We start from the raw sequence: 25,318 nt of genomic DNA, 5'->3' as shown, positions 1-25,318 counted from the left end.
AACATTTTTCAGAGGATGAAAGTATTTTTCAAAAGCGAGACTGTATTCATATGGCTTTGAAATGATTGGTGGTGGATAAAGGATGAAGTTCAGTGGACAGGGATGTGTATTAACATGCCTTATGGGCTGCAATGTCCTGAATGGTAAATAAAGATTTATATCTTACCTGTAACAAAATGCTAAGATGATAGTATAGGTTATAAAAAAAGTGCCACACAGCTACATGTCCCATATGCAATATAAAAGTGAGAACAAACTCCAAATTGTAAGATGGTGGGTTTGGGTGGGGGAGGGAGATTCAAATGTGTTCTTCAGGAAAGAATCAGTGAAAAGAACTGAGAAAAAAATAAGATGGCAGCAGCCAGGATTTACAGAGCTTTTCAGTCCTTTGTTTGGTTATCTTCCATAAGTGCTTTAGCCAGAGACTCTTTTCAGTAGCTGCATGGGGCCGGCTTGGAACACAAACGTGCATGAATCCAAATGTAATTTCCCTGTTGTGCACATTCTGGCTGTGACAGCTCAAGTTATGAATGTAAAATAGCAGGGAAAAAAAGTTCAGAAGATGGCCAGGCCTAAAATGTTAATAAGAACTGACTTACCATGAGATCCCATGAGCTCAGCAAAGGTGCTACCCGAATTTTAAGTCTAGCTACTCCCCTGCTTCATTTTGGTGTGCCTCGGAAAAGAATGAATACCTTGTTTTTATCTGTGCATCCAAGGGTTTTGGCATAACAGAAGTAACAAACATTTTCTTCCATGTAAGATGCAAAGCAGACAAAGAGAGTGATGCTGATTCTCCACTCCAGTTTGTGGTCAGCGCTGGCACAGACCGAGTCGGCATCAGTGGCTTTGATTTGTAGACAAGAAATACTGTACAGGCAATGACAGTATCTTTTCCCTTTCAGACAGTTCTATTTTCTGTGGGGCAATAATCTGCAGTTTTCCCTAATTCCCAGTGTTCAGAAGGCATTTGTCTTTCTTCTGGGGAGGACTGGTGCAGAATAAGGGACTTCCTCCCCCCACGTCGATACACTGCTCGTAGAAAGGGTTCCTCATCATGACCATGGGACAGCTTGTCTCGGGGACTGTGCAGGCAAGGAAAGGGCTTTCCCCTCTTCTGCATGCAACTTGCACAGCAAAGAGAAGTTGCAAAGTTTGCAACTTTCCCTGCGTCTTCAACATCAGATTTTCCCGGGTCTGTACTCTCTCTCTTTTTTTTTTTTTCCCAACCTCCTTCCATCTCTTGTTACCATGGAGAATGAAATGCCTGTTCCATTCAAGTTGTCGGCTGAATAGGTTTTGAGGTTGATGGATGGTGAGAATCTCTTATCCCTCCTTCTCCAAACACCGCCCCTGCCTGGTTCTTGACATTTCACTTGCCAGAGACTGGCAATCAGCGAGTGGGAGCTGAAAAGGAGGCTGGCAGTGTCCTGCTGAGATGCTCTTTCAGTTCCGTGGATGAAATCAGCAGCCGTGAGAAGGTCTAAAGGACTTCGGTGCAGAGCCTTGTCCTCAAGCTGACTGAGGCATGAATGCTCACTTGAGTACATGTTCTTGCTTCCCCAAAGCACCCAGGGAAGGAAGGATTCGTGTACGAGACTTACTGCTGCTTATGACTGTGTTTCAATGGGTGATGTAACCTCTGCAATGTAAAGGGAAAGGTAAGAAATGAATGAATACAACGTATGCTCTGGCATGACCTGTTCCACATATATACTTCTTTTAGCCTTCATCTTCGTACCACATCACACCAGAAGTGGAATTTTTGCTGCAGTCTGACCTGCCTGGTTTCCTGGCTGCTGTGCTGAAGTTAGCAGGGGACGCTGTGTTTAGTGGGGTTCCAAGAGTCGCCGTGTGCACCAGCTGCCTACGCGCGGTACCAGTAGTGCAGTGTCAGATCAGCTTTCTGAGTAAGGTATCCTGGAATAACAGATATGTGTAACTGTGATATTGACAGGCCCAAAGTTGAAATGTGATATTGGGGATACTGTTGAAGTGCAATGAATGTAGCTACAAAGCAGAAAAATCAAAACAATAGCACTGTAAAGTTACACAGAAAATATTTCTTTGTTGTGAGTTATTTTAATGCAAGATAACTATAGTTTTAGAGTGCATGAGGAGAATTTTCAGCTTATGCTGAAAGGCTTAAGCTTGTCCATTTTAAAGCAGGGGTTGTTTTGACTGATAACCACCTAATAGTAGTGGTTTGGGAGAAGTGAATACCTGGCATTGTTCAATATGTGTGTGGATTTTGCTTCTGGAAGTAACAGTAAACATTATGACTTTAGAATTTAAATTCTGACATTTTTTCCGACTAGAAGCATTCCACGAACATAGACCTGTTGAAAGAGGAGAAAATATTTTTGTGAGCTTTCTGTTAAAACCTGTTGTGTCAGAACTGTACCAGCGCAGGAAATAATACTGTTGATATATTTTAGTGTGTGGCATTTCAGTTCATTTGAGATCTTATGGAAATTTGTCCTGGTGCTTTTGAACAGCTGTGCTTGATAAGTGACTGTGAACTTTCTTTCAATACATCTTTTCAGCACCTTGCACTAATAAATATTTCCACACCTTCCACATATTCCTAAACTTGCTAACCAAACACATCTTTCCACACTACCACCAACAGTTTTTGCATCTGTCTTAGCCCCTCAAGAGTTCACTTGCCATTTAATGCTTTATGTCCTGTTTGTTGTTGGATTGTTGTCTCCCTGCTGGAGTTTCCCTACTGTGCAATTGCTCTTTCTGTTGTGCAAGCCACTTCCAAAATGCTAGTATGTTAACTGTTTGGCCACTGGTGTGTTAAAAGGGAATTTTTAATTCCTGCATTGGAAAGGCATCTGTGTATGTCAGTACATCCAAAATAAATATATGCCTATGAAATATGTCTGAATATACCATCCAATTCCCTAAGTAGTGCATTGTAGAGATCGTAGTAGTATTTTTGCCCCCAGAGCTTGGGATTCCGTGGAGGTATGCACGCACAGAGGATTCAATTGCCTGTGACTTTCAGTTATACAAGACAATATGTGATAACATGCAGGACTTTGGTTTCCTGGTTTGAACTTGGTTGGCTGGGGTACTATAGAAAAAAATAGATTTTCAAAAATACACCACTGAAGCAGCTTCTTTTTACCATAAATACATCACACATGTCAGATGGAGTTGAGAGAAAGTGATACAGGGAGGAAAAGAGGGGGGAAGTCCATTGGGACACAGTGTGATACTGTAGTTTGGGATTAGCTTCCTCATAGGCACTCAGCTTCATGTTACCATTTGTAAGGGATGGGGAAAGAGTAAACATCTGTTTTAACATGATTATTTTGAGTGAGCAGCAACAGCATCAGCATCAAGGCTTGCCTGTGTGTTTCTGTTTATTCCATTAATCTGCTGGAGTTTTTTGATTTAGCTATTACCTTCTCTATGAAAAAAATATACTCCTACCTGCTTATGAGTTTGCATGAGATAAAATCACAAATATTTCTCTCCCACTCTGTGAGGATTGTTATGCTAAAAATTTTCAAGGTTGTCAAAAATTTTTCTGGGTATTGATGACAGGTTTTAACTTCTGAAATAAAAGATTTTCCAGTTTTCAACATGCATATATATATAAATTCACATTGTCCTCTGAAATGCCTCCTCTTCCCCTCACCAACATCGACCTTTACTTGATTGGGGTCTTTTGATTTTTGTGTTTTCCCTGAGGAGAATGCCATTGACTTAATGAACTTATTGTTGTTATTAGGGCATATCTTGTAGCTTCTCTGCTTCGTTCCATCTGGTCTTTAGTTAATTTATTCTTGGGAAAATTATTCATGTCCCACTAGTTTTAGATTCAGAATTGTTTGATTCCGTTTTCTCCTGCTCCTTTCTCATCTGAACAGTAGCCAGAGCTTGTAATTTTTTTATCTTGCCCTAAAGCCTCATGGCTGCTATTTAGATTTTGGGGAACGATCCATCTCTAAATCTCTTTCTGCTTGCTAGATGTTTTATTTCACCTTTTCCTTAGTGATCAGCACATGGACTTCCGTTCAGAGCTTTCCCAGGCAGCGTAGCATGGAACTGACCTCATTTGCTTCGGCTCCACTCCTGTCCCTGCTGCCTGGTGTCCCAGTCATTGAGGGCGGGCAAAGCTTTGTTCAGTGCAGCTGGGGAAAAAACCTGAGCGGAGCAGCAGACTGAAGCTGTCTGTCCATGGATTTACAAAGACGGGTCTTCACTGATCTGTACTTCACAAGTTACCTTTGTAAGCTTAAAATCCAGAAAATTAATTTTCGTTTAGCTTTTGCCAAGGCTTCCTGCCTGTTCTGATCAAGTGAATCTTTAAGCCCTTTATTACAGGCTGGTACATATGCGAAGAATGAGCATCGTGCTCTCCGGTAACTCATTCTCTTATCTCAAGTGTCATTTACTGGAATCTCTCTACCTTTTGCCTCCTGTAAAATGTAAACTGAATTACAGGCACATAATTAAATCAACATAATAAGTGTGTGAGGAATGAGATGCAGTGGGAATTTTGATGGCCATATCCACAGTCAGAACATTAAAATGTCTATCATCAGGTATCTAAAGTATTTTCTAGTGTATTGAGAGCACTGGTTGTATAAGAACAATTTCCAGCTGAGATGAAATGTGTTTCTGTGCTAGGTCAGCACAAGAGGCGATCATTTTCCTCACCGGGCAGGGCGGCTGCTTCATAAACCATGTGGCTGCTAGTTAAAAGACTCAGATGTGCAGTATTAGTGCTCATCAAGGAAGGGGAGATTTGAGTAATTGCTGAATAGTTGTGAGGGTTTGACTAGAAAAAAATGTGATAGTTTCAGGTACTGGTGCATTTGTTTTTGCATGTAATCCATGTCCAAATTGCTCTGTTGCATCTGACATACTTCATACTTAAAACTGCCTTGGTCAGTGTCTTGAGACTGATTTTCTGCCTGATTTTTTTTTTATGCCTAAGCATCATGCACATAGTATTGATGCTTGCATTATCTAAAGATGTAGAGCATTGGCTTCTCAGGGCTGAGACTTTGTTTACTTTATGCATAGCAACTGGAGTTCCTGTTGTCTTGCCATAACCCAAATTTGGAGCACAAAATCAAAATGAAAAACTGAAAAGTAAAATATAGCACAGGAGGCATGACAAAAAGTGGGATTAATCTCTTTAATGTAGATACTATTTTCTTTAACCTTGGATTTCTGAATAAGTGTTGATGTCAGTTTGCTGTCAAGACTCGGAATAGCAAAATGGTGTGGGATGGAGTCAAATTTGAGTGCAACATGAGAAATACCCCTCATGTTTGTGTGGATTTGCGTAATGTGTGTCTCAAGGCTAGCTGCTGGCTCTTTCAGATTGTTTGTGTGAAATCTTCTCCTTTAGTCTTGTTCCAGAGCTGTAGCACTGCTGCAGTACATCCCACTCCACCCAGTCTGGTTGTCTTTTGTTGGCTCTGTAGTGCTCTTCCCCAGCTATGATACTGGATTTTTATTCTATCAGTAGAGCACAAAAGGATAGGAGAGAAGCAGGGGAAGGGATATTTGAAACTAGTATTTGTTTTAAATAAAAGTTAACATTTTTCACAGCAGAGACACCATAGGAGAAGTAGGAGGGCACATTAGAGAGAGCTCTTCCAAGTGCTGTTTGTGCTTCAGTCTTGTTCAGGAGTTTGACTCCTAGAACATACTGGAAGTCAGAAAACATTAACTGGATTGGCAGAGGTGCTTGGCCCTACATTCAGATGAGAACCAACAAAACACCATCAGCAGTTGCCATTGTGCCCTAACTTGGAAATTGTTTTTGACACTCTGCATTGGCAGTTGATCTTCAGAGACAGTATGGATCTTTTATAATCTTCACCAAGATATGGTTTTTTCTTGATTTATGGTGAAGGGATTTATACAGTAAAGAAGGTTGCTTCTAGTCTCATCTTCCCATTTCCATATTTTATCTAATAGTTGCTTCAGTTGTTTAAAGTATGTAGGTTTCTTGCTCTGGATCATGGATATAAATAGATGCCAGGAGGCTGAGGCCTTATCAGCTGTGAGCAGCTGTACTTGTCTTTTCATTCTAGACACCTGAAGTGCAGTTGAACTACAAAACTTGTTTTTCTTGAAGGTAAAACTTTAAAATTCTTTTAGGTTTGTTAAAGGCTGTTGCCCCTGTGCTTAAAGTAAAGTAGCATTAGCCTTTTTGGGGATGCCTCTGTCCTCCTTGTTGGAGCCCAGAGTTACAGTTCAGGGTGGTGAGTATTAAAGTCTGTGGCAGTTTGGTTTTGAAATGCTGTCTACTTATGGACAGTCATGCTTAACCTAGTATATTACTTGCATATATTGGGCACCTTAGAGAGTGAAGTCTCATTTCCTTCAGTGTCATCTTTATACTCTTTGCAGAAGTGGCTCTTGGGGAATGCCTGAGGATGCTGGCAAGTGAAGAGGCATACAGAGTGGCAAAACTTTGGAGGACAGGATTTCAAACAACTGTTTGGGGATGTCGCAAATAACCTTTGTGAGCTTAATAGGTTAATTTTTGACCTCTGTATTACTGTGTAGACACAGAAATTGGCCTTGCTTTAATTTTTGCAGCTAATGTTTTATTTTCCACAGGTACGTTATTAAGGTAATAAGTTATCCATACCAAAATCCCAGGCTTGGACCTGGAAGCAGTACATCGGTTTTTGTGTAGCTCACACCCTGAGCTAGTTCATTCATGCCAACTTCATTCAGAGCTACTGCTGAGGACTCTGTTTTGTGCTTCTGAAACATGGGATGCTGGGAAGCCAGCTTTGAAGGTGCTGGAGGAGCATTCAGGAGCCAGCTGGGGTCTCCAGCTTGCAGATTTGGACTAAAACTCTGACTCTGCAAGACTTAAAGCTGTGGAGCTGATGACAGCAGCAGTTCTAGGATGGATAACTGGTGAAAGAATACCGTGTATATACTGTACTTCTGCTTCGAGAGATTTATCAGATGGAGTTTCTTATGAGGCTGCCTTTGTACCTCAGCTGAGTCTTACCAGAACCTGAAGCACTGCATAGTGTGGTGCAAGGCCCCTGGCCTTTGGCCTCTGTGCAGCAGAGTTTGTATGCTCTGCTTTTCCTGTTATCTGGCTATTCCCATCCCCCACTGTCCTGGACAGTGGAAAGCTGACTTTTGTTAGTGCTGGGTTGAAGGCTGTATCAAGTGGTGTCTGACCAAGGTAAGAATCAAGTGTTTAGTTCAGATGTTTTCTCCTGGGATGCTCAACGTTCAGAACATTTATGAGAAAAATTGAGAAGGCAGATAATCCTGTACCTGACTGCTGTTGAGTCCATCTACCCTTGAATAATGGCTTTTTTCCTTAAACAAATATGCTTAGTTTGAGATATCTTTTATCTCTGTAGTATGAATGGCAAAGATGCTTTTTTATTTTCTGGTTTCAGGAGAACCTGTAGGTCTGTGTGTCTGCAAGTGCTAAGAAGTTCTATAGCAGAGATATTTTATGAAAAAAAAGAAGCAAATTTTCTTCCGGTAGAAGTGTCAGGTTTTCTCCCTTTACGTAATATATTGTCAAATTATGGAAAGGTGTCCAAAAGTAGGTGTGCATGAATACACTGCTTATCATAATGTAACCTCCTGTAACTTTTGCATGCATCCTGGCAAAGGGTCTGGATCATAAGTCTTAGGAGGAGTGACTGAGGGAGCTGAGGTTGTTTAGCCTAGAGAAAAAGAGGCTCAGGGGAGACCTCATCACTCTCTACAACTACCTGAAAGGAGGTTGCAGCAAGGTGGGTGTTGCTCTCTTTTCTCAAGTACCAAGCAATAGGACAAGAGGAAATGGCTTTCAGTTGTTTCCAGGGAGGTTTAGATTGGATATTAGGAAAAATTTCTTCTCTGAAAGGATTGTCAAGCGTGGGAACAGGCTGCCCCGGGGAAGTGGTGGAATCACCGTCCGTGGAAGTGTTTAAAAGATGCGTGGATGTGGCACTTAGGGACATGTTTAGTGGTGGACCTGACAGCATTAGGTGCAGTGATAGGAAGTTGGACTCAATGATCTTAAAGGTCTTTTCCAGCCTAAATGATTCTGTGATTCTAATATTGACTTGCATTTACCCCTGAGGGTTATGAAGGTATTGTTTTGTTCTTGAGCTGTGGTAATCTGCAGAGAATAAATTAACCCAATTTATTAGCTGTAAAGTCTGTTGCCATGTATACTTCAAAACTGAAGTATTTGTTTCCTGCACCTGGTTTTGCAACATTCTTTGTGCAGGGTTGTATGTAATGTTGTGTTGGGGAAGACATCTTTGCTCCTCTGGATGTGCACTGGTTTTCTCCTTTCCTCTGGAATACTGTGGTCCTCCTAGTCCTTGTTTTGCCTTTCTGCTTAACAGGTACAATAATGTGTACCAGACTGAGCAGTGGCATATGGCTGAGCCTCCTCATTCCTTCAGGAGCTTATGACCAGAGGCACGTCAAAGTAATACTCTTATTAACCTAGGGAGAAGGAGGAAAACAAAACACTGTGGCTGGAAAAGAGAAGACCAGTATGCTTAACTAAATGTTTTTTTTAATCTTTTTTATTTTGTTTGCAGCTTTGGGTGATTTCTAGTCAGGTCAGGTATTCCTGTTCCTGGCTGAAGGAACCACTAAAATCAGCACTACTTTAGTTCAATTTCCTAAAAACTGCATTAGTTCCGTACTGAAGTGAATCAGACACCCTGGCCAGAGAGTGTCTGCAGAAAATATTACTGCCTTATGCTGTCAGGTGCATAGACTACTTCTGTCTCCCCAGGTTCATGGTGTTTTCACTCAGTCAGTACAACACAGCTCTTTCTGAGACTTCATTTACTTCCTGACATAAGGAAGAATTGATACAAAGGATAGTTTTGCCCTGAGTAGCCTGGTAGACAGAGAAACAGGGAGATAATTCATATTTTGTCAGTCTTTGGTTCAGTATGTTGATGAAACTTGTAAGAAACAAATCTTTGGTGACCTGGGACATTAATCTATTTCTTCATTATTATAATATAATATTTATGCTTTCTTGATTGTGTTACTTTTGAAAGGCCATAAAGTACAACTAATCAAGCTGAATAGTAGCTCTTCAGGTTTTCAGGCCTGTATACTCTTTGAAATTAACTTTTTTCCTGTTGGTATTGGCAGTGAGTTATAAAAGCATTAGAATCTGTGTTGGGTATCCAGCCAATAGCACTGCATAATAGTATTACAGTGAAGTATATCAGCATTTATATATATTTACAGATGAAAAGACTGAGATACAGATTGAAAATTAAGAGTTGACTTGTCTGGATCTTGGGCATAATGTCCTGGGTAGGAAAGGATGTAATGTCCTCATACACAGTGCAGCTATTAGTATATTAGGTCTAAGGTTATTCGGGGTTATTCTTTTTAACTTTTCTGTTTTGTCCAACATGCTCTTCAAAGATTGACTTTTTGCAGCACGATTATTCAAGGAGTGGGAATATGAAGATGAAGCAGTAACCTTCTTCCGAGTGCACCTGTAGTTAATTTTGGCACTAGCTTGCTGTACTTTCAAAAGCATAAAGGTTCATTTTGCTTCAAATGATTTTATCCTCCAGAGCTCAGTGGGATGATTGTGCACAAGGCAAGGAGCTGTCACAAGTTCTGTCCTATGGGTAGCTTTGATGTTAGGAGCTGGAGCAAACTCTAGATTGTCAAAACAATAGATTTGTTTTCTCATCATCACCTTCTGGGAACAGTGGTAATAAGAGATTATGACTTGTTGTCTCCCAGGTATTCCCTCAAACAGGAATCCCTGCTAGCTCCTTGTCAGCTACTCTGCTGGTCTCTCTCTGGCACCAGAAAGCACACATCTTCCAGCCCTTTGGCAAGGGCCCACTTCATGTTTCTGTGTGCCTCTCCAGTTAATAAAGTTGTTTTGAAAGGGGGAATTTAGAAAGGAAGAGTGGTCAGACTTTCTGGGTTTGGTTTCTTTGTGTCTCATGTGACTACCTGTTTCCAGGCCAGGGCTAGCCACTGAAGTGTCAAACAGAAGTGCTGCATCACCTCAGACAGGTATTGTAGAGCTCACTGTGATTCAGTCACTGCAGTTTTAAGCAGGACAGGGGTATCTGTGTTAAATTTCAAAGCTTTATGTTAAACCTGACGTCATTTTTCAGCAGAGACAGACTCTTCTTAATCTTCTTGGTACCATGCCCCAGGAGAGTTACAGGGAGAATAACATCTGTGCCTGCCTTGTAAGACAGTTTCAGGAGTCAGGTGGGGCTTTTATGCAGCATCTCTGAATGGCACAGAGGGCCCTGTGTCTTCCTGCAAGAGGCATTACAGGATGGCAGTAACTACTGACATTGCTACATGTTGGGCCATGGGGCTCCATTGCATTCCATTGACTTTTGAATACTTCTGAGATCCAGAGCACTCCAGAAAAGTTAGAAGGCATATTGGTTGTGAGTGAGGGAAAGTAAGTAGTCAGTCAAACCCTGAGCTTGGTAGGGGGGCATAGATGACTGAAGAGGTTGAATCGTGGCTTTAGTGAATAGATGTGGAATGGATCATCTGCCTTGGAGAGTATCTTGGAGATCCTCCAGCCTCAACCTTCCTACAGAATTGCTACAGAGAAAGGAAGTATGATTTCCCCTGACTATATCTCTCTTTGTTTCTGTATTCCTTCCTTTTTGTTTATAATTATTCTTTAAAGAAATAACATAAAAACCACTTACAATTTTCATAATTAAAAAAAACCCAAACCACGAAAGGGAGGGTTTGGGAGCCTCATTCATCACCTTTTGTCACCAGACTTGATTTGACATCTGAGACTACAGAGAAACTTTGGCAAGTGCAATGATTTCCCGTGTGGGGGTAATAAGAGAGAAAAAAGCTGTCAGTTGAAAACAGCAGGAGCTGCATTAGCAAATATAAATTAAACAGATGGCTAAGATACTGCAGCTGTCACATAGAAGCTCCAGGAAGATTTTTAGCTTAGAGCTGCAGGAGGCTATTTTAAAAGGAAAGATGAAAACAACGACAAAGCAAACTTCAGCGTGACGAAAGAGACAATAGAACCATTCAGATTATTATATAAAACTTTATCCAGGATTGGTTTTGGTTGGGTTTTTTTTTAAATTGACGTTTTCATATTTTAGGACCCTAAAATTAAGTTAGGATCAGCTATTATTAGATCATGTTACAGATTTTGGTATTCTGGGTTTGGCTGCTGGTTTACAAGTACTCTTCTGTACGAGACAGTGGCTCTGACATGTGCTCTGGAAAGTGGGGAGAAGTGTAACACACATATCCGATTTTGATCTTCAACTGTTTGGTTTACAACTATTTCAAGAAAAACTTCTTATGAAAGAATTGTTCATAAATAAAATGTTTGTGGAAAAGCAGTGCGAAAAGTTAACGTTTTGGTGGAGGAAGCACCTGCATTTTAGTGAGTGTCTTGCACGTTCAGTCTTAAGGTAATGTTTTTCAGACTCATTTTCAGCAGAAAAGTGCATATTCTTTTCCTATGTGAAAGAAGTGATAAAATGGCATCCAAGTTTGTTTGTTAAGTTAAAATATGGACATATGCTAAAATGAGGATGAATTGGAATTTCTGCGCTGTTTCTCAGCACAAAAAGGCTGTTAATTTTCTAAATGTTGTGTCTGAAAGGTTTTTTTTCTCAATTGGGGCTGATGGTTTGTCACAGATTACTTGTGCATAAGCAGAGACTGTTATGCTGCCTTTATAGTTAGGTGATGAAGATGTGAATTATGAAATAGGTGCTACTGTATTTGAAACCTGTGTTTTACATTCAAAGAAATAGTGTGCACAAATGGATTCCTAGGCAGGCTGATTGATGGCCCACAGTTCTGCTTTTTGTGTTTGCTTTTTTTACTGCAAAAAAATTAATGTATTTGTGGTTGACTTTTTAAATTATACTTAACATGCAAGAACTTCTGGATGTTGATAGTACTTCAGCCCTTTGTGCGAAATCAGTGTGTCTTAATTCTGGATATTGTTTTCCAACTTGTGATATTCCTTTACAGTGGGTATGTATACAATAGGTGCAGTTAGATTTAATTCTAAACTTCTCCTATATAGATGATTTGAGAGCTACAAAACATACATAACAAAAAATTAAATCTTCTTTTTCCTCTGTATTTATCTTTCCTCCCATTATACCCATAAAGTTTAAGTACACAAACCCCAGTGAACCTCTGTTCTGTTAGAACTAGGAAGTTCATCATTGAGATGTAAATGCTCTTTACTGGCAAAATCTTTAACCTGTCCTAGACCTTTCCCTGTTCTCAGTGGTTCAGGAAACAAATCATGAAGGACACTGAAGGTCAAAAGCAACAGCTTGAACTTTTTTATGTGAGCTTGCTGAAAACGTGTAGCCTCAGTCTTCCCATATTGTTCAGGGTGCTTCAGCTGCCTCAGTAGAAATGAGCTCCTCATCATTTAACTGCATTTCTTTTGTAGTTGTGGCTTTGTGCTTCAGTGTAGAAAAGAGCAGCTGATCATGCTGAATAACTGTTGTTTCTACCCTTTAAATTTCATTTCTACCCCTGCAAAAACTTTGCAGGAGTTACAAATTCCAGAAAACTAAGAGGAAAAATGCCTCAACCCGAGTATATTTCTTTTCTTCCATTTTGCTTAAGAGAAACAAATTTGGCCTTGAAGTGTACTTCAGCTTTAGAATTATGAGTGTGGAATATCTTTGTCAGTGACGAAGAAATGTTTCAGAGTAGGTGATCTTACACTGGGAAGCCTGACCTCAGCCTCCATGTTCTTAGACTTTTGCTCCAAATGCTTTAGCTAAACTTCACTTCCAGGATGTACACAGCAAGGGAGCAGTATTGTGTAGGCAGGACTCAGGGCATACAGAAAGATTACACACTGAAACCTGTAAGTTCCCTGTGAGCTCTCTTCCTGGGAAATCACGAAGGGACCAGTCAGTGTGATCAGAGGCTCAAGAGAGGGAAGGAGCTAAAACAGAGAAGTGGGTGGATTGGGAATAAACATAGGGGCAAGATATCCTTGCCTTGAGAGGTGATTAACTTTACATTTTCCTGCTGAATATCCCAAAGGCAACAATGAACTTTTCCAGCTGGAAGTGTAGTTACTGTCTAATGGCCATGTTCTCTCCTCGATCTTCATGCAAACCTTCTAGTGATACCAATAAGGGATGCTGTGGAGGGTGGTGTGTGGTTGCTATGCTGTAGACAAAGCAAATTGAGTGGTGTTTGGCCTACAGCACCAAAGCTGGTGGGGAAAATGTCTTTATAGTTTTTGAAACAAGTCTGTGACATAATTTTCATGTTGTATGAAGTGTTAATATCAAACTCCCATTGATTAGGAACAGCTGCTTACATGCAAAATGTATGATGGTGGAAAAAGGAAACATGATCCAGCTTTTCTTTGAATGCTGTCATGACAAGAAGGTGCTTCTTTATCTGGAAGCAAGAGAGCCCAGCCTTTCGGTGTTGTAGCTTTGATGTATAGCTTAGCCAATCTGCAAAAAGATTTCATGTCTTTTGGCTTTTATTTGATCATTGGTCTTTTTAAGCCTAGTCCAGAACTGTAGAGCCTGTTTTTTTATATCAGTGCTGTTCTTGCGCTGTATAGGCATCTACGTCAGTGACTGAGAGAGCAGGTGGAAATTATAAGTTGCTGCTTATTATGATGCTTTTCATTTCAGAGGTCACATAGACAAATCCTAGGTGTAACAAAACAGCACATCAGGTAGTCCTGGCATATGGGCTGTGTATTCTACAGTGCTACATCAGTAAATTGTAGGTTACTAATTAATTTACGGTAGTTAGTTTTTTTCTAATTTGTCTCAATAGCAGAGAAGATTGAGATGGTTAGTTTTGCTTTCAAGTTGTTTTAGCTTTACTTTTTAGTGGAAAGCAACTGAATACACCTGCTTGAATTTTGGTGATGAAGCCATCCTTAATATGGAAAATAAGTTTTCCAGATTGTTAACTATGGCAATTCCTGTCTTTGCGTTTTGATCTCCATTCCAAATTCAAGCATATCTGATCCACATCAGTTTGTGGGATAATGTTTAGCCAGTTTGTAACCCACAGCAGTTTTGAAACATGACTGCCAAAGTCTTACACTGTAGTGCATCGCTTTGGAGCTATTGAGTGTTGGAAAACCGTGTGCTACTGCACATGGATACAGAGCAGCACCCTTCTGAGATAAATACAGGTGTCTACCAGAAAAAAGCCTTCCAGTGATGTGAACCAGATGAGTTTTCCTTTCACTGTGTAAGCAAGCCCTTAGGTGGTTTTGCTACAGGCTTCTACCAAGTTTTGGAAACATTGAAACACAAAATGCAGAGCGCTACTGCAGGTAGCTGCAGGCTGCCACCCCCGGCAGCTCAGAATAAGGTGAAACACCACTAGAAAAATAACAAGTAGTCATTTGGAAACCTGGAATGATGGCGCCTCTCCACCTTTGTTAGGAGACAAATAACAATTGGATATTTGATGTTATTTCCAACTTGAGTGAGAAAACGGGGGTCCTGAATAGAAAATAATACAATAATAATAATAATAGCACAGTTAAACAGGACTGTTGCATGAACTAGTTTCTTGTACCACAGTGTTTTGTTCTTTGCAGTTGTGTAAGTAGTTTCGAGGCATTCATTCTAGTGCTGTTAATACTCTGTTCTTTCCTATTAGGCAGAATATATCTGACCAAGGTTTTATCTTTATTTCTTTGACTTCTTGCTTCTAAAAGGGAAAAAAACCCCAACACCCTCCACTGTGTTCTGTAAAATAGTAAAATCAAATGCATTTGCTGCTAATGGTGTCTCTTTATGGAGGACTCTGCTTCTAGCTTGTTTACATGTATAAATGAACAGAGAGGCTTGGTATTGTGAAAGTAGTAAATGCACACCCTACATTTGCAGTCTCTAAAATACGTTGGTCAGAGCTACCCCTCAAGAGTTTTCCAGTATAACTGTTTTGTTAAGACTGTGCAGAAATCACCCCTCGTACCATATTCTCGCCAAGGTTCAGTTAGATATCACCAAAAATGTGCTTCTGCCAGTATAGCATGTTTTTTTCAGGGAGCTGGTATTAGCTGTTCTGACAAAATAACTTCTTTGCCTGTGTAAACCACATCTCTACTAAGCAGATTTGCTAGTATAGCTATTTTAGCAAAGCTCTTCTACTGTAGGAAAGACCTTATTGATAGTACTGTGAGGTTCCCACAGTAGATGAAAGGCACAATACAAAGGGCTTTATAAACATGAATTAAGCTTCACAACACCCTTGTGAAATAAATCATTCTTCTAGCTTGCCAATGTCTAGCTCCTTTTAATATGAGATGTTTTGCAGGGATGAGAAGGAAGGGTAGAAGATTCAGAGTTGGGGGAGTAATGTCTGGTAGCATTGTAGTGTTGATAAACTAAACAAATTTCTAACCTATTGCAATCCCCTGCCATCTCTGATGTTTAAAATGTCCTAGAAAAATCAGTGGTTCAGAGTATCAAATTGCTTCTGGTTGCTGGTTTCACCTGATCCTTGATAGGATGAGGAGTTTGGGTGCTGACACTTGGAATTCCTTTCTTATTGAAAACCTGGAGCTGGCTTTTGTGTATGTGGTATTCTCATTAACACTGTTTTTAACTACAGTGTTCTCTCTGACTGATTTGCATCATGCTCTTTCAGCCTCATACTCTTTATGTAGTAGTTCAGAGTATGAACAGCTTACTCACTTAAGGGATCTCAGAAGGAACGGAGAAAGGAATAAAACCATAGATTTATGCACAAGAATAATTTTAAACTCAAGTCACTGGAAAATGAGTGTAGTCTCACATTGAGTTCACCCATGTGATCTTAATTCAGACATTTTTGTGTGTTAATTATTATGTAGTCTTTAATTACATTATCACATTCTATTTGTTTCATTTCTTAGGGAACAAGAAAGAGAAGAACTCTATTGGGGATGTAGTTTAATTTTCTTCTCTACCATTCATCAGCACTGCTTTTGAATTTAGCCTGTAAACCTTTAGATCAGGCCCAGGCGTTCCTGCAGTTCTCTGTTAAACACCATGCCCTGGATTTCGTATTGATACATCTCTCAAGAATTTAAGCAGAATTTATTCACTTCCCAGTTCGGGGCCTTCAGGTGGTGGTAACTGTTTTCACAAAAACACTAAGTGTAGCAAGGAACTCACTTTTGAAAAGCTATCCCAGATCTCCTGAAATCTGGGTAATGGTGGAGACATCTGACAGGGTTCCCTGTCCTAACCCTGCTCGCATGCTGGGAAGGTTCCGGTAACTGGTTGGCAGTGTGCCTGGTCCTCCAGGAGGTGCTTGATCTATTAGGAGTATTTCTGTGCTCTGTTTCCACAGCAACAGCACACTTTTCTTTTTTTTTTTTTCCCCTCTTTCAAGATGACTGTTACCTTGAGAATTAGACGTGTTGAAAAGCTTGGCCCTCTTGTCCCCTATTGAAATTTCAGTTTACACAGATGAAGAGTGGAAGGAGTAGGATGGGGAGAGTGTGACTCTTGGCAGAGGCAGCGGAAGTAACTAGTCTTACTAATCGACTCTCGGCAGAGGCAGCGGAAGTAACTAGTCTTACTAATCGTGGGCTTTAGTGTTAATAGTATGATTGTTTTGAAAGTCACAGCTCTTTCTAAGCTCTGGAGATGAAAGGTCTGGGTCTGGGTCGTTAGGGACAATCATCATAGCCCTTTGCATGTGCTCTTGTAACCATTTAGGGCCCACATCCACCTCATGCGTGTGTTTAGGTGCAGTATAAAACCAGGTGTGCATTCTTCTGTCCACCTGCTCACAGACACTTTACATGTGCATGTCATGTTAAAAAAGCTATTCTTCTGTCACAGCATTTGTGCTGGCATTTCAGGGAAGGGACGAGTTAATGTTTAATTGCTCCACTGAAATAGGATGTAAACGCTGAGCTACCTCTTGGACACTGTACCTCCTGTAGACACTTCCCTTCAAACTGAAGTGCACATGCCTGTCTCAACATCTGTTGCAGTGTGGAGGACTCAAAAGCTTTCAATTTTTGAAATATTTTCATAGAACAGACCCTTCTTGTTACTACTTAAAGGGTGAGAACAGAAGCATGTAACTTGATACTGATCTCTTGCTGGGGTTGCCTTTTTTCATCTGTAGTTAAGAAAGCAGTCTCCTCTTATATGGGTGTCTATTGCAAGCCTAAATACAATTGTTTTATTTTTTTCAACTGTGTATTTTGCCTCTTCCCCAGTATCCAGGTCCTAAGAACGAAGCTGTCATCTTTTCCTGCAGAGCATATAATTTGTGGTACTGAAAAAAATCCCTGTGATTTTTTTTTTTTGGTCTCCTTTACTCCCCTTTCTTAGGAATTGCCTATTCTAGGGAGCATTGTTGTAAGTGCCATTCTGCTTTTAACACACACACTAACCCAGTATGTCATGGAATAATTTAAAATCCCATTTAATTTAAAGTTCAGGCAAGTCAATTATATTCATGTCATTGGATTTGGGAATCTCCGTTCCTTTAAGAGTGAATGTCTAAAGTAGTATCTGTCACTGTGTTATGCTTTTGCAGTGAAGACTTCTGCTCGATGTCAGTGTGGTGCCTCTTTACCATCAGTATTTTAGTTCCTAGCATTTTTGAGTCAGGATGCCAGAAGTTTTATATTTTTCTCTGACAAACAGTAAGTGGATGTGTTGACTGGCAAAATGAACAGCTAATGTATAAAACCACAAGATCTAGGGTATCTTGGAAAGGCACATTGTTTATAGCTATCTTTACAGTTCTAAGGCCAGAAATACACTTAGTCATATAATGCTTATCCATCTAAAATGTTAAAAGCTGCTCAGGATTAAGTGTCCAAATCAGAAATGTCATATACGTACAAAAGCCAGAAATTAATAAAAATACCTTTTATTACTTTCTCCTTATAAGCACATATGGATGTACTTTTCTTGTTAAAAATCTTATATTTAGTTCAAAGATAAAGAGCATTCCAGTACCGAACCTTTTTAAAATTGAAAATGAGTTTAAGATTTCAAGTCTTGTGTTGCTTCACTTCAGCTCTTTCTGGTTGTATCTAGCTCTTTTTGACTGTACATTGAAGATAGTGTATATTTTAGTTTACTCTAGAGCTTATTTATTAAAAGAGCGGAGTAAAAGCTTCCATGTCTGCTTAACATTCAGTAATTTGCCATTAAGCTACTTGACACAAGTTAAAATTTATGTTAATACTGTCTTGATTAAATAGCACTCATTATCACTCACTCTGATTTGGCCAAATCAGTTTCCCAGCAAATGTCTCAATAAAGGAGCTCACTCCAACCTGAGATGCTGAGGCACGTCCAAATTAAGTTGAATGTATTGCAGTGATGTTTCACACTTGCATAGCATCTTTGATTTCAAAGCATTTCACACAATCTATATGATATTGGGAAAATGCATTAGGTAATACAATGACCAAAGCAAATTTTTAGATTTTTAAAGAGGTAGAGGGCATTTTATAATTTCAGCAGATGTCTCATATTCCTTTTTAGTGTTTAGTGCAAAGTAGTTGGTGGTTTCTAACACAAACCTCAGTTTCTGTAGGTCACAGAGGAAGGTTTGAGTTAACCCTCTGAAGGTTGAAACAGATGCCTCTCTGTATATTAAATATTTCAAGCTACAGCTTCAAACTACTTTTTAAATAATCCTTTCCATCCAATCTTAGAATCTTTAGTGCTCTTCAGTTCTCTTTAATTTTCTTTAAATATTATAACTACAGAAAATACTTGTGATTTCTCATCTTTACATTCAGTTATTCTTTGGTGCCTACCTGCAGCATCACTTAAATCTCCTGTAGTACAGGCTTTGCCAAACTAACAGAACACTGAAGGACATTTTTCTCTGTGTGCAATGTTAGCTTCATAGCTAAGACATTTCCTTCTTAAGTCCTCACAATTTGTTTTTATATATTTTGTTACTTCAGTTTATGTATGCAGGAAAAGCTAATACAAGTCATAACTGTACCTATGCAAATCTGAGGAATTTTCTATAGTCAGTTGTTTGCCTGTGATGTGCTTTTCCAGCTCCTATTTTTCAGCCTCTTCAGTGCTGGAAAATTGGATTATAGTTGCAGTGTAATGCCAAGCAGATATATGATACAATACCAACCAAGTCTCTGCCTTATTTTTTCTGTTTAAGAATTGGGCTTAGTATGTTTAGCATTTACTTAATGTTTATCAATTGTATTTTACAGATAGCCTGACTGAGAGCAGACACTGAAGGCAATTTGCCCAAGATTCCCAGTATTTCCTGTAATTCTGGTTGTGTTTTCCTGATTTGATTTGGAATTATTTAATTAAGAACTATATGTAATTTCACAGATGTGTGATGTATCAAGTTTGTGGCTCATCAGATAACATTGACTCACTTCTGTGCATGTACCTGGCTGGGTTTTCTTGTAACCACAATTCATTTTATTGCCACATTTTCCCAAGCTTAATGTTACAGGGGCCATCTTGTAAGGTTGACGTCCATGTTATGTTACAAGGTGAATACTTCCCTTGGATTTCATCCGTTCTTGAAAGCAAAGAGCACTTTTTTCCAAGTATTAAGACAATTCATTGCATTTGTTATGTTTTTATATAACTCAAAGGTGGATGAAGTGGTTTTAACAAGGGATTAATATTTCAGTGATGAAGGCAAAAGTTAAAGAAGCTGAGGAGCAATTAACAACAGGCTGAGAAGGTGGCCCCCTTTTGACCCCGAAGCCCCTGTAGTCTGTTGGCTGCATTGCTGGTGGGGAGGTGCTGGATTTGGGAGCTTTTGAGTTCAATTTAGCGCTGGTACTGTAACATTTAAAGGAAATGAAGGATATGACAAGTGAGAACTGGTAAGAGATCCAGTGAAGCTTTCTGAGTCATTAATGGTCCTCGCAGTAGAGTTCTCTTACATTATTCATGGCCTTTAAGCTTTTAGCCAAGCTGAGCACTCTGCACTCAAGTGTGATATTAGAAGGTAAAAGGAAATTAACCCTCTAGTGACACATTGAAAGTTTCTTGCCAAAGGAATAATTTTGACAGTGTGTTAAGGGGATAGAAGCATGTCTCAGAGAGGGGAAAACTGATTTCAACTCTGAACTGATCTAAGAAAGTGCTGAAGCAGGAGTACCCTGCAGTGAAGCAACAGAAAGACCGATTGAACCTATATGTAAGTCCTGGGGTCCCTTCCTACCTTAGCCTTCCTCATCAAAGTATGTCTTCCGAGTTTCAAAAGAAGGTGTGACTTAGAGCTGCAAGATGAACAAGTACTCAAATCTTTCCAGTGATGCTAAGGAAGGCTTTGCTGTAGAAGGTTTCTGTGTGTTAAGACACCAAAACTTTTCAATGATTCTATGATCAGGTACGAGAAACCTGTATCTGAATTCTAGCTTGTGTCTGTAGATTTTACTGTTTGTGATTGTTCATTTGAACGTGTTTATCTTTTCTTAAGTAAACTCCTTATGTTAAGGATTTTTCTCTTCTTCCTCTCTCTCATACCATTTTTAATTTATCCCATCATTATATACAGTAGAGTTGTGTGCTCAAGGGGGCTTTTAGGAAGGGTTCAGAAACAGGAGACGTTTAATGCAGCAGATCTATATTGGTAATTGATATCTGGGATATTAGTGCTAGAGTGGTCTCTTATATCCAGCTTTTACTCCCTGTCTATCCCCTGCTCCTCTGAGGTTTCACAGCAAGTATCCAGAATGTAAAACAGATCGTTGCAAACTAGTGGAGAATGACCTCACTTAGAGGCTAAGAGTTACTTTGGCGAAGGAGTGGAGAAAGTGGCAGTAGATAGAAGTCCTTTGCTGGTGCATAAACTTTAAGATGCCTAAATTTCAAGCTACTGTATGTACCTTTTGTCGATAGGACTAAAATATATTACTTTGGAGGCAGGAAAGATAACATGTGGTGGAAAAATGCAATACCTGTGCCAAGCACTGGTTAACTTGTGATCACAGAACACCTATTTCCCCATGTGTTCACACAGTCTTTATATCCAAATTACTCCTTTCCCTTTCATGCTTAAAGAAAACTATATTCAAAGATAATATTTTTGAAAGTAGATTATTATTTAGAAGCACAAGGTCTAAGGCTCATAGTTAAAAGTCAGTTCTGAAAATTTTACCTTGGAACGTATATGTCTTCTAGGCTGGAGGGAATAGTTTTGTTTTTGTTGGAACCAAGAATTTAATATATTTGCCACTCAACATATGTCTTAAGAATAATTTGATTAAAAGACTGTGCATTGTAGTCCAGCAATCTGGAATAAAGGGTCTCGGTGAACAGTGTATATCTCTATGCTCTGGATCTCAGGAGAGACTGAAAATGTTTGAACCACAGCAATAAAGACCAAGAGGAAAATGATACATAGAACACAGTGACTAGTACTAGTCTGGGTATCATAACTGCACCCAGGACATGTAAAAGACAGACAGGAAAAGGGTTTGAAAAAAAAAATTGTGAAGACTGTTGCTCTGGGATTGTGCTCTTGATCGTGCAGCCTTATAGCTGCATTTGAAATGAGCTGTTGCAATTTTACCCCTTGGACAATTTTCAGGCTAGTAAGCATTTCTTTTGCTGGCAGATATCAGAATACATACTACCGAATGCTCTGGAGATCCAAATGTTACTAATGGCAGCTTTCAAGTGATGATTGAGAAACTGTGTTGAAAGTTTTGCTTAAAGTATGCTAAGCATTTGATAGTTAAGCAGTTAAACTCTTTTTGACATTGGCTCAACTATGGCATTTCCTTATAACCGTTGCTAATGGCAGATAATTTTCTTGATCTGGTGTTTTTCCTTCAGTGTTCATCAAGATATATGATGAGTAACAAAAGCAGTGGAAAAGATGCTAGAAGTTCCAGAAAGTCTGTGTTGAAGGGCTTTAGCAGACCAGGCTTTCCTAGTACTTGGCTGTCATCTTATGAGAGACAGCCTTTTACAATAGCTCTGTTCTCAGTTAATTTTGTGAATTATTGCAAAAATTCCTGTATTGTTCTGTCCTTCTTTAGGTAATACTTTCAGATTCTTTATGTGTTCCTTATTTAAAGAAATCTCTGTAGCGTTACAACCTCTGTAATGGCACGAGCAGGTGAACTCCTTGGGTCTCCCCAGCTCAGTCAGTCGTGGTGGGGAGGTCTCTCTACACCTGCCAGGTGTACAGCAGGAGTGCCACACTTGAACTTCAGTCCAGCCTTTGGTTCCTTCCCATCAGCAATTGGAAGGGCACCTGCAAGAGCCACGGGGGCAAGGATGCAAACCTCTGACTTGAAATGAAGAAGCCATTTGCTTAGCCTCCATTGCAGTTAGTAGTAAAAACGGAATATATTGGGTTTTCATGGTAACATTTTGGTAGTGGGAGGGCCACAGGAGTGTCTTCTGTGAGAAGCTGCCAGAAGCTCCCCCTGTGTCCAGTAGAGCCAATGCCAGCTGGCTCCAAGATGGACCTGCTACTGGGCAAGGCCGAGCCCATTAGAGATAGTGGTGGCACCTCTGGGGAGAGGAGCCCATGCTGGAGCAGGTTTGCTGGCAGGACTTGTCATCCCACAGGGAACCCATCTGTTCCTGAAGGACTGCCCCCTGTGGAAGGGACCCACGCTGGAGGCAGTTCATGAGGAACTGCAGCCTGTGGGAAGGATTCATGTTGGAGAAGTTTGTAGAGAATTGTCTCCTGTGACAGGGACCCCACACTGGAGCAGGAGGAGAGTGTGAGGAGTCTTCTGCATAAGGAGGAAGGAACAGCAGAGACAATGTGTGATGCACTGACTGCAACCCCCATTCCCCATCTCCGTGTGCTGCTGGGGGGAGGAGGTAGTGAAAATCAGGAATAAAGTTTGACCTGGAAAGAAGAGAGGGGTGGGAGGAAGGTGTTTTTAATATTTGGTTTTATTTCTCATTATCCAACTCTGATTTGATTGTTAATAAATGAAATTAAGTTTTTCCCCAAGTTGAGATCTGTTTTACCTGTGATGGTAATTGGTGAGTGATTTCCCTGTTCTTGTCTCGACCTAGGAGCCTTTCATTGTATTTCCTTTCCTCTGTCCAGCTGAGGAGGGGAGTGATGGAGCAGCTTCGGTGGGCACCTGGCATCTATCCAGGGTCACCTCACCACAGGGGAAGAGACAGTGAAATAAAAAGCAATAGTCCAAGGGTGAGAGAGCAGGGAAACACCACTCTGTCAGGAATGTGACAGGAAAATCCTGCTCTGGAGAACAGGTAAGCTTAGCCTGGGAAATAAGGGGGAGGAACTGCAGACTGGGTTTCGCATCGAGCATGCTGGCTCCATTTGAGTGTTCAACATGCCTGCTATGCTTAATAATGTTGGTATTTAAATAGTTTTAAGCAGGCTTTGAAGTTGGAGCCGTGTTAAGGTAGAGGTCAGTGTGTTGCAACTGTTGGCTGAGCATTACTAACAACTTTGTGTACTTTTACATTATTAAACTCCTTGACTAAAAAAATTTAGGTGCATGATTTTTAATGTTTGCAGTTTTATGTGGCAAACCCCAACAAATCACAGAAGGCTGTTACTTTTCTGCATCCATAGTACTTTTCTTCATGGCTTAACTGAACATGTGAAATGATACTCTTGGGCCCAGATTTTTCCTCCAACATGCAGAGGAGCGTGTATTTATGATTTTAAATTTTAAACCATACTTGTCAAGTGTTTTAAAGCAAGAAAATCCCAGGAAGGAGAGAAATGGGTATCTTCCATTTGAAGTGCCTGGGAAACTGGTACAGAGCGGCACTTCACGCGTCAACCCCTGCGGGCACTGGCAGCAGCAAAACAGAGGAAATTTTAAAGAGTAGTATCGATGTAGACAAGCCCAGGGCTGCTTGTGTGGAAGGAATTAGTCCAGAAGATTTTATCTTCTGTTTAAGTTTGCTGTTCCCTGCCCATGTCACACGTCACCCCCCCCCCCACTCTTCTCCTTCCTTCTGACTTCCAGGAGAGCCTTCTCTTGCAGGTGAGGCTCCCCTTCCCTGAGCTTTGTTTGAATAGGGTGTGAGAGACATTAGCAGAACCTTGAAGAGGGCGTGCAGCTGTATTGCCTGTACTGTCAAGAGCATTTAGAACACTTGGGATGGTGATTGCTGGAGGCAAAACGCTGCTTCAGACCTTTTAAGATGCGGTTGAGTGGAGACTGCACAGGTATAAAGAGGCCAGCATGGGTTGAACGAGCAATTACAAGAGAGCACTCCTGTGCAGCTGAAGTGGGGAAAAAAGTGTTTCCCAAGTCCCGACACCTCCTGCCCTCCCCACCCTCTTTGACAGGAAAATGTGTACATAATTTGTAGGAAAACTACTTTCAAATGTTTGTAATTTTGTGTATATTCCCATGGGTAAAAATGCTTTCAGAGATCTGTAGTTTTGTATATGTTCCCGTGGGGACAGTAGAATGTGTGATGTAAACCACCCTTGATATTTGGCACGTCATTTGTCTGTTCCCTCAGAGTAGCTCAGCCCTTCCTTGCACTCAGAGGTTGCTGAAACCAGCTCAGCATCAGTCCTGAGGTCACCAATGTCCTGAAAAACTTCATTCTGGACCCTCACCTGTGCACTGTTTCCCCAGGGGTACAGGGAAGCTCAGGCCTAAGCCTTCAGTGTGCCTGTCTTCTCTTTGTCTCTAGCCTTGTCTCCTGGATGGGCCATGGTCTTCTCCAGTCCCTAGCTCCATCTCCTTTTGCTATGAACTGGTCCCCCGGGTGGCCCTTGGACCTGTCCCATCGCTCTCCTTGCTTGGGATTGCCATGGACCTTGTTAGCAGCACACAGCTCTGCCCACCGCGTTCAGATATGGTGGGACTGCAGCCTCTAAGTGCCCTGGGGTCTCCACTCTTTCTCTCGTGGAGCAGCCAGCCCTTAAGGCAACCCTGAGACCACAAGGCATCATAACAACAGAGTCATTTTGGGTGAGAAAAGAAACCACAAGAGATGGAGCAAACTACGTGCGAGATCACTGTCTCTTTTTGAAGCTGAAATAGTTGTAAAGATGAGAAGAGAGGATGAGAATGCTTGGAGGGGGTAGTTATTGGTTTTGGGTTTTTTTAAAACTGTTCCTGCCTGACACCAGCCACACACAGTACTGGTAAACAACATGTGGCACACAGCAAAAATTCTATTTTCTCTCTCCCTATACTTGCTGCAGGACAAACAGTGGTCTGTCCTTCATAGTGAGGGATTTCAACTCCTAGACCATATTTAGAAGGTCTCTAGAAATGTTCAAAATGCCTACCAAAACCCTCTTGATTTTAGAAAGATTAGACCAGTATTGTTGATTTCTGTTGTCTGGCCTTCTGTTGTGGCTTTGCACATAAATCTTTCTGTTG

General features: G+C 40.6%; 1 protein-coding gene across 4 annotated transcripts in view; it reads left to right on the top strand.

Moving 5' to 3' along the window:
- NDST2 (N-deacetylase and N-sulfotransferase 2) overlaps positions 1-25,318 on the top strand; it is a 133,613-nt gene that overhangs the window by 41,811 nt on the left and 66,484 nt on the right. The window contains exon 1 of one of the 4 annotated variants that reach the window (XM_032695709.1): positions 1,516-1,661. The exons of 1 other annotated variant lie outside the window; for it this stretch is intronic. The gene's annotated coding sequence lies outside the window, so the exon portion shown is untranslated. Of the gene's footprint in view, positions 1-1,515; positions 1,662-1,891; positions 1,916-25,318 lie in introns of those variants that run through there. 2 more of the 4 variants (XM_032695711.1, XM_032695708.1) reach the window with 2 other exon arrangements.

This window comes from Chiroxiphia lanceolata, chromosome 8, assembly GCF_009829145.1.
Source record: "Chiroxiphia lanceolata isolate bChiLan1 chromosome 8, bChiLan1.pri, whole genome shotgun sequence".
NCBI lineage: Eukaryota > Metazoa > Chordata > Aves > Passeriformes > Pipridae > Chiroxiphia > Chiroxiphia lanceolata.
Note: the sequence above shows the minus strand (reverse complement) of the source record. Positions and strands in the feature narration are given on the sequence as shown.